The 9,005-nt window shown below is 43.9% G+C and overlaps 1 pseudogene; it reads left to right on the top strand.

Annotated features, from left to right (window-relative positions):
• The first annotated feature begins 4,670 nt into the window (after positions 1–4,670).
• On the top strand, positions 4,671–7,594 carry LOC140616854 (RNA-binding protein EWS-like; annotated as a pseudogene).
• Positions 7,595–9,005: the final 1,411 nt, after the last annotated feature.

Raw genomic sequence — 9,005 nt, forward strand, 5'->3', positions numbered from 1 at the left:
AGTCATTACTCTAGGAGGGAAGGTATGAGTAGAAACTGAGAGAGAGGTATTATTGGTCAAGAGACACTTCCTGGAGGAGGGTGCTTATGGAGCAATTTGGGAAATAAAAGAGGGACAGGTGAGTTGGAAAAGAATGGACAGTAATTCTAGGCTACATGGACCTTTAGGAGTCATGAAAATGATACTCTTGTGAGGGATGTGTTTCTTTTCACATTAGAAGGTAATTTTTCAGCCAGAAATGTATCACTCCAGATGTGTCATGGAGTGAGATTCCTGAATCAGGAAGGAATGAGACATGAATCTCACAGCCGTCTGGATGATAGACAGACAGAATGATGTGTACAGATAAACTTTTCCTGGGAGACAGTTATAGCAACTGCTATAGTCATCTAGATTCTTCTTTTCAAAGTATAGTCCAAGGACCAGCAGCATGGAGTGCCACCTGAGGGCTTGTTAGAAATGCAGCACCTTAGGCCCCAACCCAGACCTCTTGAATCAGAAGCTGTATTTTCAAAAGGCTCCCAAGTGATTTGTGTGGTCTTTCAGATTTGAGAAGCACTGGCCTGAGATGATCGATGACAGGGGTCTGGCCTCAAATAAGCACTATGGAAGATGTGACAACTTCAAAATTGGGAAAACAGGAGAGGCCTAGGCTAGGAAATTTAAATTGGGCAAAGAGAGTGAAGTGTGTCCAGGCCTCCCACACCAGTCACTATGGCAGGGTTTGGCACTCTGCCCTCTTTGGGGAAATGCCTTTCTTGCTCATGCTGGGGTTTGCTTTGTCTTCAGGAGCTCCGCTGGGTATGCACAGCACTGGTCAAGTCTGGGGCCAATCGTGTTACCCCTACTTCATATAAGGGCCTGACAAGGGATTAGTGAGGTCATATTAGTCATGCCCAGGCCCAGGGTTTTACTATTCCTTAATCGAATGAGTGGTAACTGCTGATACTAATAGAGGAGGCTATGGAGTTTAGGGGATGAAATAGGAGTTCTTAACTACCTGTCCTGGAAATTAGGACACTTTCATATTTCAAACAATTTAAAGAGAGAGTATATGACTGCATGAAGGGTTATACCCTGGTACAAAACAAGTTAATGCTTTTAAGGGATATTCTGATTACTTTTAATAACAAAATGTCAACCTATTACCCCAGCAACCTGGACTAATAGGCAATAAGAACAATATTATCAGGTGGGCATTTGAGAATTTTCTTCAGTTTTGAGGGTTTGTGTAACTCCTCCCCAATTTGAGTGATAAAAAGAGGCCAGTATTGAAGGAAAACAAATTGAGATCGAACACAAGGAAGAATTTTCTGAGATTAGAGGGTGACCAGGGGAGATGGGAGGGTACAGGCTCTCTGGCCATGGGCATATCTCACTTGGGTGTGGAATGCCTCAGATAGGCTCCTGCCCAGGAACAGGAAAATGTACAAAATGTTCAAAAAAAATTTTCCCCTAGAATTCTCCACTCAACTCCTGAAATGAAAGGCTGGGGTGGACATGTCATGTATGTGAGGCATGGGCATGATGAATAACAAAAGAAGAAAAAAATCTCATTGGAGCATTGAAATCTGCTAACAATTTTAAAACAGGGCTTGTATTTAGAAGAATAAGTTGCATGTTAGGGTTCAAATTTGAATTTTAGCTTTCCAAGCCCTTTACTCTCTACGTATTTATTTGGTCTCATTGATGAGATTTTAAAACCTCCTGAGGGAAAAGAACATCCCTTCTATGTTTTACTCCTGTATATCTCCAGTGTCCACAAAATGATGATGATAGTAAGAGCTCCCATGTTTTGAGTGCTAGGCTCTGTACTTTGTTCCTAACACTTTACACAGTTACCTATTTAATACAAAGTTGTATGAGGTCACTATTATGCTCATTTTATAAAAGTTGAAACTAAGGCTCAGAGAGGTAAGTGATGTGTGCAAAGTGAGTGGTGAAGCTTGGATTTGTACAAAGTTTGAGCAAAATCTTGTACCTGTAATCCCTGAACTATACTCTGCATGGAATAGCAGCTCAGTAAGGGATAGATGATCAATGAAATTTGATTACAGAGAGGTAAGACATATCCACTGGAAAATAGTGGATAGTCTTAAATAGTGAATAATGAAAAAAACGATTTCTGTTTGTGGACTGTAGTTAGAGACACACTCAGTGACACATGTATCTTATACTCCTTCAACCTCACTGTGCCCCACTCTGCAGTTAGGAGCTTGCAAAGGGGACAAGGCTGGGTGCATATGTTCATAAAGTACATCATAGAAAGTCATGTGTGTGTGTGTCTACTATATGAACATACATGCTCGAATGTGAGTGAAAATATGCACCAAGGACTGGGGTATGTTTATCTTGGTAGGTCTATGAACATGAGCATATTTGTTAGACTTTTTGGATATGATGAGTATATGTGTGTATGTTTGTGTGTGTGTGCGTGTGCAGACAAATCCTGAAGTTTCAACCAGCTACTAGGAACTGGCTACTTTCTTTCCCTGGCCCTGGCTGGTGTTTGTACAAAACCCCGATATTTATTTTTCATCCCCTTTCAAGGGAACCTCAATGAGCTTTCTTTCTGGGAAGTTTATGGCTAAGATGCTGGGCTGCTGTGGAACCCCTATACATCAGCTACAATCAGGAAAGATTTGCAGAGTAAGAGAAACAAAAGCCACAAAGTGATCACCTCCTGTCTTTACATTCTAGCCCAATATACAGCTGCCTTGTATGTGCACCACCCAGATAATATACTTATCTTGATGAGCCCTGAGATATGTATAGAACTGTTGAATGATTATATTGTTCACCTAAGAATAAAATAATAATTCTGTATGTTAATTATGCTTCAATTTAAAAATAAACTAGAAAAAGACCAAAAAAAAAAAAAAGAAGATAAAATATGATTGCTACCTTTAAGGAGCTTATATTCTACTAGAAGGGGTAAAGCATAGCGGTAACACAAAGTAAAAAGTATTGTCGTAAGTAATATGCAAATAAAGTGTCCTGGGAATTCAGAATGGGGGATGATCACTCGTGGCTGGCACAGTAGTGAGAGTTGCTTGATGAAATCAGAGAAGAATTTATAGAATGCCATTTAAATTGGCTCTCTCCAGGAAAATTCCAGATAGAATTTTCCACACATGGGTTGAAGGGAGAGATTCTAGGCAAAGAGAACAACATTAGGAAAAGCATAGGGAAACGAAGCAGTGTTCAGAGCACAATGAGCAGGCTGTGTAGCCTGAGCCATGGCTGTGTGAGGGGGCAACCGCATGCACAGGTGGATTGCAGCCAGAGCTTTCCTCTGAGCACAGAGCACTTTGGCTTTGATTCCACTGCCCATGCTGAAAATCCCTGGGGCTGGATCTTCTACTTGGCAATAGCTGCATTCTTGGACTTTGAAGTTTCTTCGCTATTGTTTGCTTTGGTCCACCTGCTCAGAAGGTGCACAGCTGAGAGCCACGTGTCCCGGGTCCTGGTCTGGTTTCCACCACTAACCAGCAATGTGAGCTTGGGTAAGCCCCTCAGTGCCTTCCATGCCCTGATTATTTATAACACCAGAGGTCAGAACTACTCATTAGTAGATTCTTTGTACTTACCAAGTTAGAGGGTTTCCTCCAATTCTTCTGTTATTCTCTCAACTAGGTCTCTCTACTGCACGTGATCTAAACCTGCATCCTGCCCTCTCTTCTACAACCTATTATTCAAGCTGTAGAGGTCCAATAAATAACACCCCATTTCCCCCTCCTATTTTTGGAACCAATTGATAATCAAGACAAAGAAACTGATTATTAAAACTTCAGCTCTAGATCAGCAGCCTAATAGGCTTGCTAATCCTGCTTCACTCAGACAGACATACTCCTCATCGCAAGTAGTGCTGAGCAAATCCTGCCTCCCAACACAGGAGAGAGCATATTTTTATTAGATTTTCTTGTGTATTAGTACAGTGGAAAGCATGTGCTCTGTGGGCAACTTTGTTCTGGATAAAAAAAGAAAACCAACAAAATAGTGGAAGGGGTTGAGCTAAGTATACTCAGTGCTATCTCTTCAATTCACCAAAGTTACAGTGAGAAGGGGGGTGGGGAGAGGTAGAGAATACACTCTGCTCAGTGGTGCTCAAATTCCAGCAGGTGTCACCTCACCTCGAGGGTTTGTGAAAACAGATTGCCGGACCCAGGACCCAGGACCCAGTGTTTGCAATTTAGTAGGTCTGGGTGGGGCCCAGAACTTGTACTTCTAATAAGTTCCCAGGTGATGTTGCTGCTGCTGGTCCAGGGACCACACTTTGAAAACCAAATCTCCAGTTGAGGCCCCTTCACATGTAAAGATGAAGCAAGAGAAACAAAAGCATCCTTTGAACACCTACATTCATTAAATGAAATATCTAGATTAAAATAACATGATTAATCCTTTACAATAGGGAAAACATAGCGAATCATTTCACAGTATATATCAAATCATAACAATGTACACGTTAAATATTTCACAATTTTACATACTAGTTCTTTATTATTGGCTTTATTAAGCTGAAATTAAAAAAATAAAATGCCACAGTTATATGTGTGTCTTTATCTTGTTTCCTAGATTATAGATCTTTGGTAAAGAATGTACCTTGTTTACTCCCTCAGCATTCAGCTGGGAGCCAGGCACATAATGAGCATTTCATAAATTCACAATAAATTGAATTGAACCAAAGCGAGAGGGAGACGGACGTTGAGAGAACAAGAGGGAAGGAGAGAAAATGGTGTCCACGGATTACAGTACCTACAGCCAAGCTGCAGCCCAGCAGGGCTACAGTGCATACACCGCCCAACCAACTCAAGGGTATGCACAGACCACCCAGGCATATGGGCAGCAGAGTGATGGAACCTATGGGCAGCCCACTGATGTCAGCTATGCCCAGGCTCAGACCACTGCGACCTATGGGCAGACCGCCTATGCAACCTCTTATGGACAGCCTCCCGCTGGTTATACTACTCCAACTGCCCCCCAGGCATACAGTCAGCCTGTCCAAGGGTACGGCACTGGTGCTTATGATACCACCACTGCTACGGTCACTACCACCCAGGCCTCCTATGCAGCTCAGTCTGCATATGGCACTCAGCCTGCTTACCCAGCCTATGGGCAGCAGCCAGCAGCCACCGCACCTGCAAGACCACAGGATGGTAACAAACCCACTGAGACTAGTCAACCTCAATCTAGCACAGGGGGTTACAACCAGCCCAGCCTAGGATATGGACAGAGTAACTACAGTTATCCCTGGGGACCTGGGAGCTACCCCATGCAGCCAGTCACAGCACCACCATTGTATCCTCCTACCAGCTATTCCTCTACACAGCCGACTAGTTATGATAAGAGCAGTTACTCTCAGCAGAACACCTATGGGCAGCGGAGCAGCTATGGACAGCAGAGTAGCTATGGTCAACAAAGCAGCTATGGGCAGCAGCTGCCCACTAGTTATCCCCCCCAAACTGGATCCTATAGCCAGGCTCCAAGTCAATATAGCCAACAGAGCAGCAGCTATGGGCAGCAGAGTTCATTCCGACAGGACCACCCCAGTAGCGTGGGTGTTTATGGGCAGGAGTCTGGAGGATTTTCCGGACCAGGAGAGAACCAGAGCATGAGTGGCCTTGAAAACCGGGGCAGGGGAAGAGGGGGATTTGATTGTGGAGGCATAAGCGGAGGTGGGTGGGGAGGAGGACTCGGTGGAATGGGCGCTGGAGAGCGAGGTGGCTTCAATAAGCCTGGTGGATCCATGGACGAAGGACCAGCTCTTAATCTAGGCCCACCTGTAGATCCAGATGAAGACTCTGACAACCGTGCAATTTATGTGCAAGGCTTGAATGACAATGTGACTCTAGATGATCTGGCTGACTTCTTTAAGCAGTGTGGAGTTAATAAGATGAACAAGAGAACCGGACAACCCATGATCCATATCTACTTGGACAAGGAAAGAGGAAAGCCCAAAGGTGATGCTACAGTATCCTATGAAGACCCACCAACTGCCAAGGCTGCTGTGGAGTGGTTTGATGGGAGAGATTTTCAAGGAAGCAAACTTAAGGTTTCTCTTGCTCAGAAGAAACCTCCGATGAACAGCATGCGGGGTCGTATGCCTTCCAGTGAGGGCAAAGGTGTGCCACCGCCACTCCGTGGAGGTCCAGGGGGCCCAGGAGGTCCTGGGGGCCCCATGGGTCGCATGGGAGGCCGTGGTGGAGACAGAGGTGGCTTTCCCCTAAGAGGACCCCGGGTTCCCGGGGAGGAAACGTCCATCCGGAGGAGGAAACTTCCAGCACCGGACTGGGGACTGGCAGTGCCCCATTCCGGGCTGTGGAAACCAGAACTTCGCCTGGAGAACAGAATGCAACCAGTGTAAGGCCTCGAAGCCTGAAGGCTTCCTTCCACCACCCTTCCCGCCCCCGGGCAGTGACCGTGGCAGAGGTGGCCCTGGTGGCATGCGGGGAGGAAGAGGTGGCCTCATGGACCGCGGTGCTCTCGGTGCGGTGGGATGTTCAGAGGTGGCCGCCGTGGAGACAGAGGGGGCTTTCGTGGTGGCCGGGGCATGGACCGAGGTGGCTTTGGCGGAGGAAGACGAGGCGGTCCTGGTGGGCCCCCTGGACCTTTATTTTTTTTTTAATTTATTTTTTATTGGTGTTCAATTTACTAACATACAGAATAACCCCCAGTGCCCGTCACCCATTCACTCCCACCCCCCGCCCTCCTCCCCTTCTACCACCCCTAGTTCGTTTCCCAGAGTTAGCAGTCTTTACGTTCTGTCTCCCTTTCTGATATTTCCCACACATTTCTTCCCCCTTCCCTTATATTCCTTTTCACTATTATTTTTTAATAAATTTATTTTTTATTGGTGTTCAATTTACCAACATACAGAATAACACCCAGTGCTCATCCCGTCAAGTGCCCCCCTCAGTGCCCATCACCCATTCACCCCCACTCCCCGCCCTCCTCCCCTTCCACCACCCCTAGTTCATTTCCCAGAGTTAGGAGTCTTTATGTTCTCTCTCCCTTTCTGATATTTCCCACACATTTCTTCTCCCTTCCCTTATATTCCCTTTCACTATTATTTATATTCCCCAAATGAATGAGAACATATAATGTTTGTCCTTCTCCGATTGACTTACTTCACTCAGCATAATACCCTCCAGTTCCATCCACGTTGAAGCAAATGGTGGGTATTTGTCATTTCTAATGGCTGAGTAATATTCCATTGTATACAGAAACCACAACTTCTTTATCCATTCATCTTTCGATGGACACCGAGGCTCCTTCCACAGTTTGGCTATTTTGGCCATTGCTGCTATAAACATCCCCCCTGGACCTTTGATGGAACAGATGGGAGGAAGAAGAGGTGGACGTGGAGGACCTGGAAAAATGGATAAAGGCGAGCACCGTCAGGAGCACAGAGACCGGCCCTGCTAGACGCAGAGACCCCGCAGAGCTGCACTGACTACCAGATTTATTTTTTAAACCAGAAAATGTTTTAAATTTATAATTCCATATTTATAATGTTGGCCACAACATTATGATTATTCCTTGTCTCTACTTTAGTGTTTTTCACCATTTGTGAAGAAACATTAAAACAAGTTAAATGGTAAAAATAAATACATAATAAATAAATAAATAAATAAATAAATAAATAAATAAATAAATAATTGAATTGAACCTTACATATTTCTTTGGTACAGAAAATTCTCTAAACTTTCAGTATAGCACTGTGCTAGTTCTTTAAAACTATCTTCTGAGAGACTTCCTTGAAAAACAGCATTTTTCTCCATCCAGAACTACATCTAGAACACTGTCAAGATCTGTACACAGGATCTAGAACTATACCCAGGCACTTCTAGTTTTGCCTTTGGTGTAGCTATGCCTGAGTTCTAGTGACTGTCCTTTGTGTTTCAAGAGTAGAATCTTGCTCAGGACAAGGAGTAGGTTCTTCCCTGACTCTACACCCAACAGTTAGAACAGTGTTGTACATATATTCAGAGCTGTACTCTGTCGGGAGTAGTAGCTCATTGAAACTTGATAGCATAAAGGAAATTGAAAGACCGTAGATAATTCCACATACTGAATAATTAGTAAAACAGTTTCCATGTGTTATGTGGAATATAGTGAGAAATATACTTCAGGAGACATGAAGGCTAACACTCAGACATTCATTAACCTTCCCTGGGCCCCACTCTAGATTCAGGAGCTGGGAAAGGAGGAGCAGCTGGGTGCATATATTCATAAAGCACCTCATTGAAAGTCATGTGTGTGGATACTATATGGACATATGTGTCTGAATTTGGTTGGAAATACTCCCTAAGGAGTGGGGTATGTTTATCTTGGTAGAACTATAAACATGAGCCTATTTGTTAGACATATTGGCTACGATGTGTGTGTGTGTGTGTGTGTATGCGTGTGTGTGTTTGTACACAAATCCTGAAGGAGTTCAACCAGCTATAAGGACCTAGCTGCCTTCCACCCCTGGCTCTGAATGGTATATTTGTAGCAACCCTGATACTTATTTTTCATTCCAACTCAAAGAAATCTCAATGAGTTTTCTTTCTGCAAAGTTTATGGCTAAGATTCTGGGCTGCTGTGGAGCCCCTATATATTTGCTACTATCAGAAGGGGCTTGCAGAGAATGAGAAAAGGCAACCACAAAGAAATCAGCTCCTATCTTTTATCCTCTAGCCTAATACACAGCTGCCCTTGAATGTATACCACCCATGTAACCAACTGCTTCCCCTCTCCTAGAACCTCTTCCTGGAAGGTACTAAAAGCAGCCATTTTATTTACTTATTTGCTTACATGTGGGACTCTCTATTTGAGCCACCCCTGACAAAATAGAATTAAAAATTATACCAATTAAGTAATATAGAGTTGAGATTGTGAGAAACTAGTCATTTGTGAAACTAATTTCATAAAAAGCAATGACCTTTGGCAAAAGCAACAATTATAAGAGGAGTTGAATATTCTGTTTTATTCTTTGTTTACTTCTTTAGAAAACCTGTAGC

Source organism: Canis lupus, chromosome 25 (genome assembly GCF_048164855.1).
Source record: "Canis lupus baileyi chromosome 25, mCanLup2.hap1, whole genome shotgun sequence".
In the NCBI taxonomy this organism is placed as follows: Eukaryota; Metazoa; Chordata; class Mammalia; order Carnivora; family Canidae; genus Canis; species Canis lupus.